Here is a 22,525-nt window from a genome sequence, read left to right as displayed (position 1 = left end):
AATCATCTGGCATTGTTGAGAAGATGCATAGAGCTATCAAGAACAAGAACAAATTGGCCAAAATATGTGCATAAAGATACTCTGAAGTGGTCACACACCCTTTTTCTTGTCCTAATGAGTATTTAAAATATCCTGGACAAAAAGAGTGGTCTCTCACCCCATGAGCAGAGCAATGAGACTGGCCTACATTCCCTAAGTTATGCTTGTTTCAATAACCAATGACATTGCTCTCTGATCAGTTGAATTTGGCAACAGCACCAACCAAAGAACTTCAGTGCCACTCACAGAAAGCAGGGAATGGGTGGACATCAAGACACTTTTCCAAAAATTGCTTGTAAAAACATAGGCAAGGCATGTTCGAATTCATACTTGTTACTAACACTGCAGTGAATTGTGCTGGAGTTCCTCAGTGGATCCATGCCCCTTAAATGAAGTGAGTGAAGGCAATAGATAAAGAAGTGGTGACTCTATCACTGATTGGGTGAAGCAGCGTGTATCCAAAGGGGGGTAGAACATTTGAACATTTGAAAATGAAAATTAAACTGGGGAAGATGAAAAAGTTATATAAGTTGTTGCTAATGGGAGTGAAGATCCTGGTGAAGGTACCAGCAGCAGCCAGTACCAACTTCAGGGTCACAGTGAAGAGATGTTACAAAGTCATGAGTAGCAGCACAAGAAATAGTTTCTAATCTGGCAAGTGAAAAACTCCAGTTGAAAATTTGAGTCACATAATCACTGAGAAAAAGAAAACAGTTCACTGTGAATCAAGTTGCTGATCAAAATTCAAGGCCATAAGTAAGTGGAGATGATTTAGTAGTAATCACACGCTGAAATGCAACAGGCAAAACAACAAAGATACACAAAATTAAAGACTTAAGCCAATAAATGAAGAACTTCAAGTAATTGAAATTGACAAAGAGAAGAGTTAAAAGACCAGCAAGAAAAAGAATCCCAAACAGGAAGTATGCAACACCTCAATGGGTGTATCTAGCATCAGTAGCTGAAAAAGGAGACGAGTCAGAAGCAGAGCTGTTCAGTCCAAAAAGCTGTTGCCAATGCATCTTTAAAAGTGAACCAGAAGAAGAAGAACCACCTTGAAGTTTTAGGGAAGACAGAAATAGTTCAAACTTTTGAAAGATATTGTTGGAAATGGCCTTTTTTGCAGGATTATCCCCAAGCCTTTTGTCTTTGCCTTCCTATTTTTGACTGTGTGCTGCATTTCATTTTTGCTGGCTTTAGGACTCTGGGCACTTTACCACTGCTGGCCATTGCTAAAGTACAGGTGTTGCCTGTCTAGATGGTATTGGTGATTGGTTTATCCATGATTGGCAAATTTGATTTTCCAGTAAGCCCCTAGTATAGTGCACCAGCTGTACCCAGGGCCTGTAAATCAAATGCTACTAGTGGGTATGCAGCACTGATTGTGCCACCCACATGAGTAGCCCTGCAAACATGTCTCAAGCCTGCCATTGCAGTGCCTGTGTGTGCAGCTTTAAACTGCTATTTTGACCTGGCAAGTGCGCCTACTTGCCAGCCCCAAACCTTCCCTTTTACTGCATGTATGTCACCCTTAAGCTAGGGCCATGGCAACTCAATGGGCAGGGTGCAGTGGATATAAAAGGTAGGACATGCACTGGTGTGTTTTACATGTCCTCATAGTGAAATACTGCTAAATTTGGGTTTCACTATTACAAGGTCTAGCTCTTCCATAGGGTAACATGGGGATTGCCTTGCAATATCTTTGAAGTGTAATTTCCCATTGGGAGAAGATAGAGATGTGGAGTTTGGAGCCTCTGAACTCCCAATTTAAACATACATCTTTTGGTGAAGTTAGTTTTCAAATTGTAAGTTTGAAATGGCACTTTTAGAAAGTGGGCATTTTCTTACTTAACCATTCTGTGCCTCTGCCTGTCTGTGGAATATACGTCTGGGTCAAGATGACAGTTGGGCTGTTTGTGAATTCACTTTACACAGTCAGACAAAGGGAGCTGAGGTATGCCCTGCATATCCTGATGGGTTTTCCTGAGCTAGAGTGGTGGGAGGAGCTGACACTTGCACCTGAATAGGGCTGTGCCTGTCCTTACGCAAAGCAGTCCCCAAACCCCTGGAGAGTATCTGGAGCCAGGGCAGGAAAGACAGGGTCTTGTGCACTACAGAGGCTTTTCCTTCAAGTTTGCATACTTCACAAGCAGAAATGGGTATAAGTACTGGAAGTCTGACCCTACAAAGTTAAAATCCTTCTGGACTGAGGAAATTTTGCCAGGAAGAAGAACTGGATGCTGTAGGAGGGACTGCTGCCTTGCCTGTTGCTTTGCTGTGCTGTGCTGGTCTGCTGCTTCTGTCCTGGGAGTGAAAGGACTTGATTTTGCTTTCTACATCCTGCTTCCAAAGGATCTCCAAGGGCTTGGACAGAGCTTGCTGCCTGTTAATAGGTCTCAGTGACATCAAAGACTTCATCTGCCAGCACCTGGGGTCTCTTGCTGATAGTCCTGACTTGCCAACTGGTGCTAAATCTAGTTCATGGGCCCTTGGGAGGGAGTTCTGGTGCAACCAGGAAGAAACCAAGCACATTGACTCCAGAGCGACTTCGGAACCAGTGCCGCTTTCCGACTCTAAGCTGCTGTCTGCACTGAAGCCATGGTCCCCACTGAGTGCAATGACCGTGATGAAAGCCCCAGGTACAACATCCCCGCAGTGCCTCCAAAGTCCAGCCACAGCGTGAGTACAGAGTGCTGTGTCACTGACGTCCTTGGCACCCGGCTCCGACTCTATGCAGCAACTGTGGCCCGTGGTGTGATCACAACTCCGTGAAGTTGGCACCTCACATCTTGTCGTGCTAGATTTATCGACCCTGCCTTGTAGTAAAGATGTGACACCTCACCACTGACGCCGCATCCCCTCCCCTGCAACGGTAAGGAACCAATGTCTTTCCTCCCCTGCCTAGCAGTAAGGAACTGACACCTCACCTCCCCAGTAGCATTAAGGAACTAATGCCAAACCAGCTCCACCGATGCCTCACCTTCCCAACTCCATGCAATGTCTTTGTTTCCTCATCGTTTTCAAACATTTTGTGCCTGGGGTCTGTGCAACTTTGCGACAGGTCCGCACTCCCTTGCGAGTTAGTTCGAACTGTGGGAAACAACTCCGTCAAGACGCTGTAATAATCCCATTTGGAGCTGTAGTGTTTCTAAGTGCTTTACTAAGATTTAGGGCCTGATTCTAACTTTGGAGGACGGTGTTAAACCGTCCCAAAAGTGGCGGATATACCACTTACCGTATTACGAGTCCATTATATCCTATGGAACTCGTAATACGGTAGGTGGTATATCCGCCACTTTTGGGACGGTTTAACACCGTCCTCCAAAGTTAGAATCAGGCCCTTAATCTTTAAAAATTCATATTTTTACTTGTGTATGCTGTTGTTTTGGTCTTGCTTTATTCATATAAATATTGGCTATTTATATAAACTGGTCTGGTGTACTTTTGTGGTGTTTTCATTGTGTTACTGTGTGTGTGTATAAATACTTTACTCATTGCCTCCGAGATAAGCCTGACTGCTCGTGCCAAGCTGCCAAGTGGGTTAGCAGGGGTAATCTTACCTTTTTGACTCCTTTACCCTGACTAGAATGAGGGTCCCTACTTGGATAGGGTGCAAGCCACTGCCAACTAGAGACCCCATTTCTAACAGATATCCAGACAAAGAAAACAAAGAAGAGAGTTTGAGAATCTGAACTTTATGAACTGAACTAGACAAAAAAAGAAAACTTTTGAAGTATGTTGTTTTGATTTTGATTTTTCATTATTACTTTCAGAAAAGGAAGAAGAAAAGTGTTTTAAAGAAAATGTTACCTAATTTTTGAATTTCCACAATCCTATTTTTATTTTGTTCTCAATAGAAAATAGCACATAGCAAATGCTGCAAATGTATTGGTCTGATCTCCTTGATAGTGACAGTAATAAATTTAGTTGGCTTATTGCCTTCTTTCTCCAATGGGATATGATTTCACAGAAGTTCAATTGACTCTGGTGCATCACAAGGCTAAACCTAATACTGCAACACAGAGAGAAAGGCTTAGTTGATTTCATGATAACATACACATTAACATTTTTAGTTAACGTGGATAATATGGGGGTGGGTTAAAAATTGTTTTGTGTACTCCTTACTGTCCTCTTCAACAGGGAAAGGTGCAACTTACCTACAACTTCTGATGTCTTATGGTCTTTCTTGAACGGTGTTTGTTAGTGTTATTAACAAATGTGAATTTCTATCACCTTATGTGTAGAATTTCAGGGCCATATTTATACTTTTTGACGCACAACTGCGCCAACGCAGTTGTGCGTCAAAAATTGTAACGCCGGCTAACGCCATTCCAAAGTGCCATGCGGGCGCCTTATTTATGGAATGACGTTAGCCGGCGCAGCTGACTTGTGTGCGTCAAAAAAAAAGACCCACACCAGGCAGCGCCGGCGTAGGGGAAAATGGAGCTTGGGCGTCAAAAAATGGGGCAAGTCAGGTCTGAGGCAAAATATTAGCCTCAACCCGATTTGCGCCATTTTTTTTTACTCCCAACCCCCATTGAAATGACTCCTGTCTTAGCACAGACAGGAGTCATGCCCCCTTGCCCAATGGCTATGCCCAAGGGACTTATGTCCCCTGGGCATGGTCATTGGGCATAGTGGCATGTAGGGGGGCACAAATCAGGCCCCCCTATGCCACAAAAAAAAAAAAAAAAATACTTACCTGAACTTACCTTAAGTTCCCTGGGATGGGTCCCTCCATCCTTGGGCGTCCTCCTGGGGTGGGCAAGGGTAGCAGGGGGTGTCCCTGGGGGCATGGGAGGGAACCTCTGGGCTCCTTCCGAGCCCACAGGTCCCTTAACGCCTGCCCTGACCAGGCGTTAAAAAATGACGCAAAAGCGGCTTGACGTAATTTTTTTTGACCCGCCCACTCCCGTGCGTCATTTTTGCACGGGAGTTTAAATAAGGCGCACATGCCTTGGAGTCATTTTTTAGACGGGAACGCCTACCTTGCATATCATTAACGCAAGGTAGGTGTCCACGCAAATAATGACGCAAACTCCAAGATCTTTGGCGCTAGACGGGTCTAACACCAAAGTATAAATATGGAGTTAGCTTTGCGTCGGATTTGCGTAAAAAAAAACTATGCAATTCTGGCGCAAACAGAGTATAAATATGCCCCTCAGCGTTTTGCTGGAAATCTGGCTGGTCCATGAAGATGCCAAGAATGGGTTAAAGATGGTAAATTTCTGAATACAATTTCACAGTAATAACCATCCTAAATGAGAGTATGTGTGTAGTTTAAGTGAAGAAGAATGTGACTTTGTTGGGGAATACGATAAGAAAAGAATGAAATTGTGAGCAATTGGAAAGATGAGAAGAAGATAAAAGAACAGATGGAGGCTGAAGAAGAATTTAAATTGCCAATGTTGCATCATAGACTGAAAATGAAGATTCAGAGAAAGGATGAATTATGTATGGTGCATTATGAACCCACAGGTATTAGGCTTATTGAAAATGTGAATGAAAATGTATGTGAGAGAAGTTATGTTGTCAATGGTGAGTTCCTGGTTGGTGAAGAGGGATATATTATTTGTGTGTTAAGACTGCTTGTTTCAACCTGCCATATAATTGGGTGGGTTTGTGTATCTTGCTTTAGTGTTTCCTGGAGTTTGACAAATCAATGGACTGAATGATGATATTGGTATGAAGAGAGGGAAAAATAATGTTGGTCAGATAGTATTAGATATATTAGGAGCTATGATCCCATCTATAGAGGTTGCTTTGAATGATGTGAAGATTAGATGTTTGTCTACATTTGTGGATCGCCTTTTTTCTGACACTGCTGGTGATTAATTTTGAGTTAGTTGCTATGTGTGCAATGATAATTCAAAAAAAGCTTAGTGCTAGGTATCCTTCATGAAAAGGAAGGTAGTGTTTGCAAGGTACTGAAGGTTAAGGAATCCTGCACCTTTATGCCTAATAGCATTCAGGTTATTAATGCATATGTTAGTAACATAACTAATATTTCTTGTTAAGCCCAAACTTCAGAAGAACATGGCTTGTGGAAAGCAGTTCCTCAGTGAGATAGGAAAGAGTTTTAGCAAGGTTTGTAAATGGTTTGATAGTCTGGGCGGGCCTGTGTTTAGATCAGTGGTCTTCAAACTTTTTAATGCCACACCAACCCCCAGTGGGAAAAAAGTCATCGCACCCACACCCCCTCCAAGTTAGGTTATGTTACTACTGGTTTAAAAATGCATGAAAAATACATGATGCCAAGCATACTATTCTGTTCAGGCAGGCCTTACTAACATTTAAAAGTATCCACAGTGTTATTATTGGGGTGGGGGTTTTAAAGAGCATTTGGAGTCCCTTCCCTTTTGACACATACTCCCACCGTGGATATAAATGGCAAAATATGCTATTAATGGCCCATTACAGAGCGGTTTACTGCTGCACAGCTTAAAACAAAGCCCTGTGATCAACACAAAAGAAATAAAAAGTGATGAAGACTGTTATAATGGCTAGCTAACTTAATTTAATTCTGTGTTTTAACAATTGTAGACTAATCGGAGGTGGGAAGATGTAAATTATTTTTTGTGTGCTCATATTTTTGTGCATCATTATCAATGTGCAGAATGTATTTGGATGCTCAATCACACGTACAGGCTGATTTTCTATGATGTAAAGTACTACGTTCTCCTGACTCTTGTTAATTAGGTCTCAGTTTAGTCCTAGCCACCATCATTTCCAAAATGGTTGTCACTCTTGTCACCCTCATACTCCCCTGCACATCTCATTGCTTGATGTTTCTACAGCTTGTAGTCAAATATAATATTATTTATTTCCATTGTCATTGTTCAAGCTGTCTTCAATGAACTTGTCCCAGCTCAGTCACAGATCTGCAACTATCTTCAAGATCTTTCCACTAGAGCACTGTACTCCATGCATATAACATGCTGTTGTCTATGTATCTAGTTTGACCTATCATTTCTGGATGACGATAGCAGAGACAGCATCAACTGCAACAATAACAAGGTCATAGATGGAATGCTAGAATTAATCTCAGCCACTGGCAATTGCGTGGGACTGATGAGCCCATAAGAAGAGCGAAACCGGTCCTGGATTGCTTGTGTTCCTGTCCAGGGAGGACCTAACTTGGCAGTTCGGGCTGGACTGTTCCCACTGGAGCAGGGTCAAGACTGATTTACCTGGGTCCAGACTGAGGTAGCATGGTGTGCAAAATAACAATGGATTGAGGTGTGACCCCGGTAATTACATTGTCTGAGATTAATTCCAGCATTGCATCCATCCCTTTTCGTATACTTTAGTATATTAGCATAAAGGGGGCAGAATAATCATCTATGTAGTAGAAAAGGTCTTAGGGGCTAAAGTGCTAAGGCAATTTGACATTTTATGAAACCTTGCTCTGATTTCCTATAAATGTAATATTTTCAACCATACCATGATGATTCTGCAGTTCCGTAAATTTCATATGCAAAAGTAATGTATAAAAAGCCTTGATTTTGGGGTAGAGGTGGGGGAGACTTTCCTGTTCTACTAGAGATGTTTGTTTCTTTCCTGATTTTGATGCTCGCTTTGGAATTAGACTAAATTTGATTTGGCATTTCTCTGTATGGCCTTATAATTTGAAAGCCTTTGTGGTACTGACTTTGTACCACCTTCTTTTTTTAAGTTCTGTAATGAAACCCTTTAGCTATTCTGCTTACCTAAGACTCAGTCCTTGAGTGGGCCCCTCTAATGAATTAACTGCTTATTTGTGGTGTGCTGGGAGATGCCTTATGGGGACACATTATCTCATGAAACTGAGGTTTAACACTGTCTCTGATTTATCAGATTCTGTGCTTTCTGATTGAGGTAAATATGGTGTGTCATGATTGCAGGGTCCGTGGTGTCTTCAAGAGCCAGACAACTCTGTAGCTATGTTAAAAGTAATTTCTACAGTCTCGCTTTCAAAAAGTCCGTCGTTTTTTAGGGTGAAGCGCGCAAGTGCTCTGGCCCTCTTGCAATCGCTCTGTGGCCTTTTAACCATGCCCATGTCACGTCCATCAGTTTCATTGGTTCATGGGCTTGCCTTTTAAAATTCGCTTGATTTCATTTATGAAAGGCAAACATGCATAATGCCTTTTCCGGTGTTTAGCCCTCCTTGACAGCACCGGTAAACTACTGAAAACTTATGAGGCTCCATGTTTTCCGCATGGCTTCTGGACTACTTTATCTTTCTATTTCCTACGCAGCGCGAGCTTGCTGGGCAGTAGATGAGTGCTTTGCATGACATTGACCCTGTTACATAGATAATTGCAGAACTGCTGATACTTTTGACTGTGAGAAAACTTCAGTTTCCTTTTGTGTGCTCCTTCACACTCATGGCATGGCGCTTTAAATCTGCTCGCTTATTTAAAACTGTATTACTTTTCATTTTCAATTTATGTGGCAAGAAAAGTCCAGTTAGGACTTTACAACGCTAAAAGCACTAAGCTACACAAATGCGAGACCCATTGCGTTGCAAATGGTTGTTAAATTTATTTCTTTACAGGAATATGACTGCTTGGTCCTACAAAGTGTCACATGTAAGACAATGAAATGTTACACAAAAACACTCTGAAAACATTGAAATGTCACACGTAAGCAATCTGAAAACTTGGCAGCTATGCTCCTTATGGGTTCATGGGGAAGTGAGATGGGAGAATAACTTTCACACCTAGAGAGTAATCTTAATGTTAACATGTTTTACTGTCATCGAACCAGTCTTTAAACCCTGACTGAGATTATAAGAAACTGTAATGGTGCAACAGTGGATTGTGTCTGAAGGATTGTATGGTGGACCACAGAAAACAAAAAGTGAGCCAAGCAAAGATGTCTCACTGACACATCCTGATAATTAATACCATGGTTCCCAGCAGTTGCTTGGCCTTTGAGATCTTTCGGGTGACTCGTGGTCTGAGGTCCCGGCAATATTTATTTTGGATTCTGCTTTTTACCAAAAGATCCAAGAAATAGAAAGACAAGGCAAGGCAATCACTTCACCAGTGCTAAAGGTATCTGCTTTCTGCCATGGTAAAGGCTTCCTTCAGGATGACGGGCCTCTTGTGCAGGAGCCCCCCTGTATAACACATCCCCCAGCCTCGCTCCGACAGGAGTGCAGGGGGCGGATTTATTCCGAGTCCCTGGTCCACACACTCATCCATCTATCCTGCTCGTTTGGACGGTTAGAGTTAGAGCGGTGAGACGCACGCCCACCCTCTGTAATCTCACTGGCTGTCAGTGATTTGCAGCTGGAGATAATTGGATGTAAGGACTTCTCTCAATTAAAGGCAGCACCCTTTAAGCAAAGCTGGGGATTATTTTATTTTTATTTTCTCATGTATGTAAAGCGTATAGCATTTGCCTGTCCTTCCTGGGACTTAAGTGTAGTGTAAAGTCTGAGATTCGGTCGGCAGCAGACTACTGCAAAGGCAGTAGGTGTAGCAACGTTTCACTCACAATTACCATGAGAAAAGGGCACCCAGTCCAGCGATGGAATGGTTGACCCCACCTAGCCCTGACATGATACCTAGACATCCTCATATATATACTGACACGTTTTCAATAGCATAACTTTCAGCCAATCCATTTTTTCAGCCACCATCACTAAGCATGTTGCGACTCACAGGGACATAAAACTATTATGGGATAGTGAAATAAAAATTCCGAGTGTAGTTAGTATGGTGGATTTAAACACCAGACGTGGCTGAAAGCCACTTTCGCGACATGGAGTCACTGTAAAGCAATTTAGTCAGTCTGAAATCCCTTTAGTAGTGAACGTCCCTGCAAGGTGCTGTTGTAAACACTTTCAGATTTATTTGTGATCACTGGCCCCCATGACATTGGAAGACTTCCAAATGGCCATGTGCAGATAGGGGAGGGACCACTGAGTATTTTTTTTAAAGAAATCTGCCTGTACCCTTGAAAACGAAAACAGTCGCACAAGGTCGCTTTTTGTTATTCATGGCTAGATACAACTTTCATGAAAGTGAAAGGCTTGTGATGATTGGGATTCAATGAACAAATTAATTGCTCTTTCAACCTACAGTAAAGATATCAAAGGGATGGAAGCAGATGGAAAGGAGCGACAGGATATTTTCCCTGCACTTTAAATTTTTCTTTGCAGGTATTTTTTCCTTTATCTGTAACACATTCAAACAGAGGTAGAGTGATGTCAAATTATATTCAGATTGATGGCGAGTTTGGATTTCTCAATCCTTCAACACAGATTTATTGGCAAAACAGATTTCAACTTTAGCAGTGCCACGGGTCATAGCATGATTCTGTTCTGAAAGCAAACACTCCTTGGAAAAGGTTTCTGAAGGTAAAACACTCAATTTTTCTTGGCAAGCTACATACTGAACATATTATTCTTAAGCTCTCTTACTCAGCTACACTCTCCATCCCACTCCACTTTTCTTTGCACTCAGTGACCTCAGATCGCCCCAGTTTTAGGCATTAGTTCTTGTGAAATGTAGAGTTTGAACAGTCTGAAACACTACATTTGAAGATTCTTACAATTTAAGAAATCGACATCTACCTCCTGCTGCTCTTCATGTTTCTACAAAGACTCCACACAATGTCAGATAAACTAGAATGAAGGCAGAAACAAATGCTCTGATGTTAAATGTGAGCTAAAAATGTGATAACGTTGTCAGGAGACATGCAACACTTGTTAACTCCTAATTTAACACATGTCTTCCTAGTAAGTGATAATCTAATTTTAGTACATACTTCTATGATTGTTGCATAGTCAAGTAAGATAATGCTTAGGAACATTCTTCAAGTATACACTACTAGGCCACATTTATCAAACTTTCACGCAGTGCACCAAGCCACATTTTTGCGCTGTGCTGCCCTGCATGAAAGGGCGAGAATGCACCGTATTTAACATCATACTGTCCATTCTTGCCCTTTCCTTTCGCGTGAACCCTTTTGGTTGCCTAGCGTCAATGCAGGCTCCCTTGGCGCCTTCCTGCACAAAACCAATCCTCAGAGGCATTTTCATCTTTGTAAGTGTGCTGCAAAATGCAATACTCTTAGGAAGAGGAAACAACAAGGAGAAATAAATATATTTCTCCTCCTTGTGGCTGCCGTGAGAAGGCATAGCATTTTGGCTCTTTCCCAGGTTTATCAGTGTTGGTAAATCTGGGAATGGGCCAAAAAATCCATGGGTGGATGCGTGGGAACACCTCCGCTCCACCCATGGAACGCTTCCCTGGGGCAGAGTAATGCAACACAGTGATTTGAGCTGCATTACATTACTCTTGATTTATCAAGCTATGCAGGAACCCACAAGGTGGCCTTGCCTGGAGTGTTAAATTTGACAGTGGTTGCATTGCTCTTGCGCCCTCTTGTGTGGGACAAGGGCGACACAACTCAATGATAAATATGCCCCTACTATGACCATCTATGTCTAATGAATACATTGTCAAGGATGCACCTCCTCTGCCCTCCTATCAAACCAACCTACTTCCTACTTGCTCAAGTGACCACTCCACATATACACATACCCTCTTTGCTCAATTCTCTGGCTTTTATGTATTTTCATAATTCATGGATTTACCAGACTTGCTACACTTCCTTCCTACTGGTAATTTCTCTATTTGGATCTACCGGTCCTCCGAAAGGCCTACTGAGCACCTTCTTCTTGATAATTTACTTATCCTATCACGAGATGAACCTTCCACCTTCAAGCATCCACCACAGTCCCTTATATTGTTTGAATTATATTGTCTTACCGTAGTAATTTAATCAAACTATCAGCCTCCTGAGACAACTAATGATCCTCTCAATATATCCCAGTGCAGTTATTTGTTCCTGCTCCCACCTGCCTCCATAAGGGTAGTGCCCTGACATGTCCAAAAAGAGGGAAAGCAGGAAGAGAAAAATCCAGTGGTTGATATATGAGTGCTCAGTTGCTGCACTTTGTCTGTGATGATCCTTGATCACCTATCTCGCAGCATACCAGTAAGGAGCAGACAAATTGGTTGTGATGTGTGTTCTCGGTTTGTAGATGTCAACCATTTTGCAGTTGGAGTTTGATGCAGTGATGGGGTAGGTAATAGTTCTTCTTTACTGTATTTTGCTCTGTACTGTGATGTATTCTATATTTTTCTAAAGGGAAACAGTTGGTGCTTCATTATGTATTTCCCTTTAGACCAGCTCAGGGTTCAACACACACACAAAGCACTCCAACTATTACGAATCACTTAACCTAACAAATTCCAGAGCTATGTCTTTGCCAATATCTATTTTCAGTAGAAAAAAATACTTTATTGATCTTTAACAGTTACATTAGGGCACATTGGAGCTCCAATTGTGGCATATTGTTGCTTTGTTACACGGATATCTGTCTCAGCAATGGCAGTATCTCATGTCTATAATGCAGGGGTACTCTTAATACAGTCATTAAAATATATAATTGAATGTATTCCATGCCTGTACAATTACAGTGTTAAAAATGGGGTTTTTGGTTGACAGTCAGGTTACCCTCTGTCCAAGCAAGAACCCTCACTCTAGTCAGGGTAAGTCACACACAATCCAAAATTAGCCTGTGCCCAACCTCTGGTAGCTTGGCACGAGCAGTCAGGCTTAACTTAGAAGGCAATGTGTAAAGCATTTGTGCAATAAATCATACAAAACCATAATATAGCACCACAAAAATACACCACACAGGGTTTAGAAAAATATATAATATTTATCTGGGTATTTGCAGGTCAAAACTATTAAAGATGCAATATGAATTTGTAAAGATATCACTGAAAAGTGATATAAAGTGTCTTAAGTCTTTAAAAAGCAAACAAAGTCTCTTTCAAGCACAAAGTACCTGGTTTCTGGTGGAAAATCTCCGCAAAGGGCAGCAGAAGAAGAGATACGTTGAAAAATAGTGTGTGCGTCGATTTCTGCCAGCACACACGGCCTTGCGTCATTATTTTTCATGCGGGGAAGTCGTGCGTTGTTTTCTGGCGCGCGGACAGTCTTTTTCTATGGGTCGCGGGGATTACCAGATGTGCCGGGTCTGTGCGTAGATTCTCCTGCTTGTTTTGCGGCTGCGCGTCGTTCTGCGGGGCTGTGCGTCGAAGTTTCGCTCTCACAGCAGGCGTCGCGTCGATTTCTCCTTTGGAAGTCAGACGGCGTTGTCCTTGCAAGGCCGTGCGTCGAAGTTCCGGTCGTCCCGAAGGCGTTGCGTCGACCAGTGTCGGTGGCCGCGGAACAAGCTGTGCGTCGAAAATTTCGGCGCACGAAGCGTCCAAGTGAAAGAGAGAAGTCTTTTTGGTCCTGAGACTTCAGGGAACAGGAGGCAAGCTCTATCCAAGCCCTTGGAGAGCACTTTTACAGTCAGACAAGAGAGAAAAGCAGACAGGTGAGTCCTTTGAGCAGCCAGGCAGTTCAGCAAGGCAGCAGGCCAACAGCAAGGCAGCAGTCCTTTGTAGAAAAGCAGACAGGTGAGTCCTTTGAGCAGCCAGGCAGTTCTTCTTGGCAGGATGTAGTTTCTGGTTCAGGTTTCCTCTCCAGCAAGTGTCTGATGAAGTAGGGCAGAGGCCCTGTTTTATACTAAATTGTGCCTTTGAAGTGGGGGTGACTTCAAAGAGTGTCTAAGAAATGCACCAAGCCCCCTTTCAGTTCAATCCTGTCTGCCAGAGTCCCAGTAGGGGGTGTGGCAGTCCTTTGTGTGAGGGCAGGCCCTCCACCCTCCCAGCCCAGGAAGACCCATTCAAAATGCAGATGTATGCAAGTGAGGCTGAGTACCCTGTGTTTGGGGTGTGTCTGAGTGAATGCACAAGGAGCTGTCAACTAAACCTAGCCAGACGTGGATTGAAGGGCACAACAAGATTTTTGTGCAAAGAAATGCTCACTTTCTAAAAGTGGCATTTCTAGAATAGTAATATTAAATCCAACTTCACCAGTCATCAGGATTTTATATTACCATTCTGGCCATACTAAATATGACCTTCCTGCTCCTTCCAGATCAGCAGCTGCCACTTCAACACTGTATGAGGGCAGCCCCAATGTTAGCCTATGAAGCGAGCAGGCCTCACAGTAGTTTAAAAACGAATTTAGGAGTTTTACACTACCAGGACATATAACTACACAGGTACATGTCCTACCTTTTACCCACACAGCACCCTGCTCTAGGGGTTACCTAGGGCGCACATTAGGGGTGACTTATATGTAGAAAAAGGGGAGTTCTAAGCTTGGCAAGTACTTTTAAATGCCAAGTCGAAGTGGCAGTGAAACTGCACACACATGCCTTGCAATGGCAGGCCTGAGACAAGGTTAAGGGGCTACTGAAGTGGGTGGCACAACCAGTGCTGCAGGCCCACTAGTATCATTTAATCTACAGGCCCTAGGCACATACAGTGCACTCTACTAGGGACTTATAAGTAAATTAAATAGCCAATCATGGATAAACCAATCAATAGTACAATTTACACAGAGAGCATATGCACTTTAGCACTGGTTAGCAGTGGTAAAGTGCCCAGAGGTCAAAAGCCAACAACAACAGGTCAGAAAAAATAGGAGGAAGGAGGCAAAAAGTTTGGGGATGACCCCGTCAAAAAGCCAGGTCCAACATACAGTGACAATGTTCTCCCTCTCTTCATGCTGCCCCACAACATAGGCGCTCCCATACCGAGTGCCTACCCTCTATCTTCCCATCCCCTTGTGCATAATGCTGCCTCAATCTGCTAATATGTAACTATTGTCTGTTGCTGTGTCAGGTGTCTCCAGGTGGGTTCTGTCTTTTCTCCCGTGAGCCCCCTCCTAACATGTGGGGTTAGAGGATGGGGAAGTGGAGTGTCGTATCAGGTACATAATAAGTTACTCATCTCATGGGCTCCATGGGGGTGGTTCACTGTTCAAAAGTGTTTCGTTCAAATTCTCCAGGACGCACACCAGGGTGCTCCAAACCTGGGCCCTCTTGGTCAAACCCTGGCCATGCCTGGCTTCTCGTTATCTCATCATCTCCTCCGCCTTCGCCCACCTCAGCACCTCCCGCCTCCAAGCTGCACTCTGAGGACCCCTTGCCGCTTTCCAATTCCTTGTTATCTCTCTCTTAGTCAGCAGAAGTGCTAAGTCCTGGAACTGATTGTTCACTTTATGCCAAGCTGTCTAGGAATAACCACTGAGCAAACAATGTCTGGGATCATAGGGAACTTCATGGTTGATAACCTCTGTTAGCGTGTTAACAATTAATTCCCAGAACTCCATCAGAGCTGGACAAATCCAGAACATGTGAAAGAATTCTACTGCTTCTTCACTGCAGCGTGGACACCTACCTTCCATTAGACCAAAATGCTTCTGAAACCTGCCCGGCATGAAACATGCCCTAAGTAAGACATAAAGATTTATAAGTTTAAACCCAGCATTTGTAGAGACTTTAGGTACCAATCTGTGCCAGTAGCACATGTTTGATATTGACAGACACCTGAGTGGGGAGGCTCCACACGTCCCTTCCACCAATGCTTAGTGATCACCTCAGTGACCACTCTATGAAGGAGAAAGTGTCCTTGGGGTAAGTCATAGGTTGCTCTAAAATCCTTGGATTGTAGGAGGGTATCAGCTTCGAATAATATTTCTATGGAGGTTGCCCCCACCTCAAGAGAGTACCCTCCAGTCGTCCCCATGAGGTAATACTGATAAAAATTGCAATGGGATGCCAGGGGCGTAAGGTGTAGAACAGCCCATTCTGCAGAGATAACGCAACCAACAGCTGCACAGCACCTTTAACTCAGTGGGGCTGGACGCAACGGGAGGGCAGAGACAAAATATTATTCTGGCTAAAGTCTGGAGGTCCAGAGTAAAGGGTGTGACCTCTCTGTCCGACATCGTGCAGTTAGCTATCCACTGAGTTAGCCACTGCAACTGCCTCACCAAGTAATAGGCCTCGAAGTCAGGGACAGCCATTCCCCGACTGCTGCAGGCCTCTGAAGCACCACTAGTGCCAGCCTACGTCTACCGGACCCCCAAAGGAAACCAACAATCAATGAGTTTAACTCATTAAAGAATGCACCCGGGATCCATAGTGGAAAAGTAACAAAGAAATAAAGTAATCAAGGTAGAGCAATGATTAAAAATCATTTAGAAGGGTGGGTGTCCCTGCCACTGAAGGGGCAATGATCCCCAGCAGGCCAAATTGCTGCGGAGTCCACGCTGTGCTTGCCCTACATTTCTCTCCATAATGTCCGCTCAATTATGATAAATGTGGACTCCCAGGTAAGCCAGGAAGCGTGGCTCCCACTGTAGATCACCAAGGTCTGGGAGAGCCGCACGGTCAGCTGTCATAGGGAAGAGACTAGACTTTCGCCAGGTCGGAGCCCAGATAGTGAGCCAAAATGATCCAATAGATGCTTTGCTCCCTGGAAGGCACCTGCTGCGTCCCCCAAGAATACCTGGAAATCATCTGCGTACAGTGCAATGTGATGATCACACCCTACCGCCCGCAGGCCTCTGTCTGCATTTCCTGCTCGAGCTATACATGCAAGCAGTTCAATGGCAAGACCAAAAAGAAGGGGGATAGCGGGCAGCCCTGTCTGGTTCCTCTCTCTATTCGAGATGCATTTACCCGTGCGGACCCTCACTCCCCACATAGTATGGAGCAATTGGGTGCAGGCTACAAAGTGCTATCCAAGGCCAAACTTACATAGCACTTTATATATGTAAGGACATCCAAGCTATCAAAAGCTTTCTCGAAGTCTACTGTGAAAATCCCTGCACTATTCTTTTCACTGAGTAGTGAGAATAGCCAACGGATGTTAAGGGCCGTATGCTGACCTGTGATGAAATCTGCCTGATTTCGATGGATCAGGTGTGGCATGTGACGTAGTAGGTGTGTAGCTAGGATTTTGCTATGTATCTTGCAATCCATCAACAGCATCGACAAAGGTCGATAAGCTGTTGCGTTGGTGGCTGGTTTTCCCGGTTGCAGTAGAGGAAAAATAAGGGCCTCCCAAACCGATGAAGGAAGAGTCCCATTTGTTTTAGCCTCCTCCTACATGCTGAACAGGCTTGGGCTTAAAGTTGCCATATATGTTGAATAAAATTCAATTGGAAGACCATCCAGTCCTGGGGTCTTATTCCGCACCACCTCAGGGAGCATGATTGCTTGTCCTAAGGCCTCTGACTCTTGACTTGATAATTTCGAGAGGGTGATATGTGACAAGAACCCTTGGATGTCTGCCATAGATGGCTAGACTTGACTTGTGTCTAGGTCTGCATAGTAGCTGCAAAATTGTTGATTAATTTCAGCCTGGTGACAGACTACGTGGCCCGAGGGTTTGCGCAGTTCAGCTATGATAGGGAGCTCTCTAAATCGCTTTCAGCATGTGTACGTGCTACATAAGCCTTATGGTCGTAGCATCTCAATCTTTTGACCTTTACTGCCACTTTCTCTCTTGCCTCAACGACCAATGTCTGGAGCCCCGGGTCATCTGGGTGCCTCTGCTCTAGTGTTCGCAGCTCTAGTCTGCTTTCTCTATACAATGTAGTAGTGTGTTGTGGACTCCCCTGGCCGCTGAGGTGCATCGCCCTCTAATCAGTGCTTTAAAGGCATCCCACACTGTGAGTCAAGAGCTCATTGATCCCTCATTTACGTCAAAGTAAGCTGTTATGTCAGAGCCAATGGTGTCCTTAAAGACCTGGGCTTCTAGTAGGTCTGGCCTGAGTCGCCATGTGGGTACCGGGAGTTGGAGGTGCGACCATCCGAGTCCTAACAGTAATGGATTATGATCCGAGATTGTCCTAGTCAGGTATTCAGTCAGGTGTGTCAGCTCATGGATGTCCGGCAAGAACAAGAAGGTGTCTAATCACACATGTAAGTCATGTAATGGAGAGAAAAAGGAATAATCTCTTCCCGCTGGATGCTGTGCTCGCCAAGAATCGATTAGTCCCCATTCCTGTTGCCAGGCCAGAAATGCTCCAGCGGTTTAGGAAGTTGGCAAGTCCTGTAGTGGGGGTGCGATCTAGCTTAAGTTGTATCAGAGATGCAGTTAAAGTCTCCAACCAGTAGGACAGATCCCGTGAGTGTGGGGCCAGGTGCTCAGAAAGTGTTGTCAAGGGCCCTGATGTCAGTGTTAGGGCAATAGACACTCCCTATCACTATCTCCCGGCCATCTAGCCTCCCTATGATTATGACGTAACACCCCTTGGATCTATGATGGATGTGGTATTCTGAAAAGGCACACTGGGTTTGATCCATATAAGGGCCCCCACGCTTGTGCAGAGTAAGAAGTGCAATAGACCTGACCTCTCCATCTGCTTTGTAGGACATGCCCCTCCTTGGTGTCTAGGTGTGTCTCCTGCAGCAGAGCTATTTGTTTCCCTCTTCTAGTAAGATGCAGAACACTTTATGATGCTTGGTCATCAAGTGCATCCCTCTGATGTCCAATGTTAGTACCTTAAACTCTAACATGATAGCCATCGGCAATGTAGTGTGTGGTGTATGGATAGTTGCAGGGACACTGGTCCTGTCCCTCGGGACACCCTCATCACAACAAGTCTAGGGTGCAGCAGGCATAAGCAGCATAAAACAATCCCCTTTTTAAATAAAATAAACACGTCCCAACTCCCAATCCCCAGGACAAAAAGTGTGACCCAACAATCAAACTTGTTCATGCATTCTAATGCTGAGGCTAATGTTTTGGGGGGGGTGATAGTTCAGGCAGTCCGCAGCATTTGGCTCTGGGGATCTTAGGCACCTACCCAACCCATAGTTGGGGATAACACTGGCTTATCCCCAATGGCACATATATTAAGAGAAGCATTAGTATTCAATCCACAGAGAATATCTATTGCACGAGCAACAATGGGTGATGTGAAAACAAAGTTATCTTTCAGCTCCAGCCTCTCAGACCAAGTGCTAGTTGTGTTGCCGGGATAGTTCGTTACATGAACTCGTCGCCATTTCCTGGGGGGACCACTGGTAGGATCACGCTGGAAGATGTAGAGCCAAGGGATTCGCTGTCAGAATCAGATCTCTCTTCACTCGCTCCCGGAGATGGGGGGCACAGGACCAGGCAACGACCCACCCAGGGAGGCAACAGCACAACCTCTCTCTGATGCTCTCTCTGCACTTCCTCCTCAGTGGGAGGTCCAGGCAGAACAGATGGTCTCCTTCGTCAGGAGTGGGGTCGACGCTTTCTCTTGTGTGATTGGGGTAGTTCGCTCAGGCGAGGCTGATCCTCCATCCAGGACCATGCATCGTGGGGGGGAGGAAAAAAACCTGTACTCCGGTTGTACAGGAAACTGCATTGAGTACACTATCCCCAGTTCCTGGAGTTTCTTCTTCACTTTGGGAATTGCAGCCCTTTGACGTATCACCTTTCTAGAGAAGTCCTGGAATATTGACACCTTATAATTTCCACCACAAGGTTCCTGCTTAGTCGAGCCTGCTGAAAAATGCAGTCTCGACCTTTGAAGTGGAGCACCCGCGTCACTATTGGTCTCGAGGGAGCACCTAGGGGAAATGGCCCATAGCATGTGTGCATGTTCCAAGGCAAAGAAGGGGGATAGGTCCTCTGGGTTGCTTCACGCCTGAGCCAGTCTTCCAAGTAGCGTACCATGTCCGAGCCTTCAATTTTTTCAGGTAGCCCCACTACTCTGATATTACTGCGCCATGCCCTGTTCTCCACGTTCTTTTCTCTGCTCTCTAGTGTTGGTAGACGAGATTCAACCAAGTCCATGTGGCCACCAATCACCGCTACTACAGTGGTCTTCTCGAAAGCTCTCTCTCAGTCGCAGTGACCCTGTCTGCCAAGTGCCGTTGGTTGTCACTCAAGACACCCAAATCAATGCTTAGCATATCAATCTTGACTTCGAAGGCCACTCTTGATGCTGCTATGGCCTGTAGCACCTCCTGGAGTCTGGGTGTGGGAGGCACTGTTGCCATCTGTGGCAGCGGCATTTACCCCGGGCAACCACAGGAGGGCCTAAGATTCAATGGGTTTCATAGTTATGATTCGTCCCACCGGTAAAAATAAAAAAGGGTAGGCCAGATCTCCTTCTAATTTTTGGCACCATGGGGAGTGATTTTCAGGGTTGTGTGTCTAGGCCCTTCTAGTGCAGTCCTATGGTGTAGTCTGCCAGGAGCTAGGCTCGCCTCTCCAAGTGGTCATAAAGTAAAGGAGCAAACTGTGGGGCCAAAGTTCTGTGTCACTTCTCTCCCACTTTCTGCCACCTCTACTTCAATTATCGCCTTGGGGTGCCTGGGGTAGTGGATGAACTAAGGGTCTGATACCGGCGGGCCACCCTGATGGTTGCTGCTCTGCTTGATAGTAACCTCGTGCCACGCCCTGCCCGGCTGACACCCCCCTCCCCACCTCTGACACTGCCATTCTATCCTCATCTCCAATTAATGTGGGAATATGTATCGATGATAAAAGGGGCCAGTCCGGGCCTCTCCTCAGGTCTCCCTTCACTCCCCACTGAGCCACCTCCACTTCACTGCGCGGCCACCGGCAGCAAGCCCAGTGCCAACAGCTCATAGATCAGGGCACCACAATGCCTCCAGTGAGGCCGCCGAGGTTGGTCGTAGACCACTACAATGTGGCTAAGACTGATAACTTTAACAGCCTTGTTTCACACAATCTGAAAAGGCAGAAATTCCAAAAATGTAATAACTAGTTCAGGAAAGATCTAAATGATGAAAGGAGGTCCCTCAGACCCATTGAATGTTTCTGGAGAACAAACCTATCAGACCTGACCGCCTTAAGGTGGTCTTTCCCTGAACATTTTACATACCTCCTCCATTTTTCTGACTTTGTTTTTGCTAGCTTTAGAGCTCTGTGCAATTTGCCATTCTAACCATTGCTAACGTGCGTGTGCTCTTTCCCCTAAACATGTCAACACTGGCTTATCCCCATTTGGCATATGTAATGTACGTATAAGCCTCTAGTAAGGTGCACTACATGTGCCCTGGGCCTGTAAATTAGATGGTATTTGCGGGTCTGTAGCACTGATTGTTCCACCCTCTTAAGTAGTCCTTTAACCATGCATCAGGCCTGCCATTGAACAGCCTGGGTGTGCAGTTTTACACTGCTGTATTGATCTGGCAAAGTAACCCTTTTGCCAGGACCAATACTTTCCTTTTAATACACTTGTCACACCAAAGGTGGGTCCTGCACAACCAAGAGGGCAGGGTGCAATGTATTTAAAATGCAGGGCTTGCACTTTTAAGTTTTACATGTCCTGGTAGCGAAAAACTCCAAAAGTTGTTTTTCACTACAGCAAGGCCTATCTCTCCCATAGGATTACATTGGATTATTTTATTAAATCGTATAAGTGAAATTCACATGCAAGAAGTGATGTATGATGGGACAACACATGCGGCAACCATGCATGCCTGAACAATGCGGTTAGGCCACTAAAATTATTTTTCGTTGTAAAGGCATGCCTAGTAAAGACGTGTGGATCGGCACCAGCCCTAAAAACACAACTACACAGACCCCCCACCGGCCCTTAAAATAAAACCACACCTACTCCCCCACCCACGTAAAAAATAAAACTACCCCAACCCCACACCCACCCCTAAAAACTACCCTGATACTCCCACCCACCCTGAGCCCTAAAACCTACATCAACCCCCACCCTCACTAAAAACACAACTACCCTGCCCCCCCACCCGCCCTAAAAATAAAACAATCCCGACCCCCCCACCAGACCCAAAAAGAAAACTACCCGAAAACTTCCACCTGCCCCTAAAAACTACTCCGACACCCCCACCCACTCTTAGCCCTAAAACCTACTCCAACTTCCCACCCACCCTAAAAACAACCAGCCCCACCTCCAAAAATAAAACTACCTGCCCCTAAAACAAAATTACCCCCGACCCTACACCCACCCCTAAAACCGGACCCTCCCACCCACCCTAAATACAAAATTACCCTGACCCCGTCACCCCTAAAAACCTACCCCCATCCGCCCTAAATACAAAATTACCTGACCCCCACCCCTGCCCTAAAAACCATAGTACCCCGACCCTGCCCTAAAAGCAATACTTCCCTGAGCCCCACCCCGCCCTTTAAAAAAAGAAATTACCACCCCACCCCTAAAAACTAACCCCCTAAACACTACTCCAATCCTCTCCCAGCCCCACTTACCTGACTGTGTCCTACACTGACCCCCCTACCCCCACCCCGCCCACAAAACTCAACCTCCCACCCACCCTAAATACAAAATTAGCCCAACCCCCCACCCCACCCCTAAAAACAAAATTACCCTGACACCCCACCCCCACCTCCAAAAACCCTAAATACAAAATTACCACAACCCCCACCCCTAAAAACCCATTCCCCCACCCGCCCTAAATACAAAATTACCCAATCCCCCACCCCAGCCCCTAAAAAAAAAAAAAACCAGAACCCCCACCCCTGCCCTTAAGGAAAACTACCTTAAAAACTACCTCCCAGTCCCACTTCCCTGACCGCATCCTCACCCAATGCTGACTTCCTTTTTCTCTGCCTTA

The sequence above is a fragment of the Pleurodeles waltl genome, chromosome 5 (genome assembly GCF_031143425.1).
Source record: "Pleurodeles waltl isolate 20211129_DDA chromosome 5, aPleWal1.hap1.20221129, whole genome shotgun sequence".
In the NCBI taxonomy this organism is placed as follows: Eukaryota; Metazoa; Chordata; class Amphibia; order Caudata; family Salamandridae; genus Pleurodeles; species Pleurodeles waltl.
Note: the sequence above shows the minus strand (reverse complement) of the source record.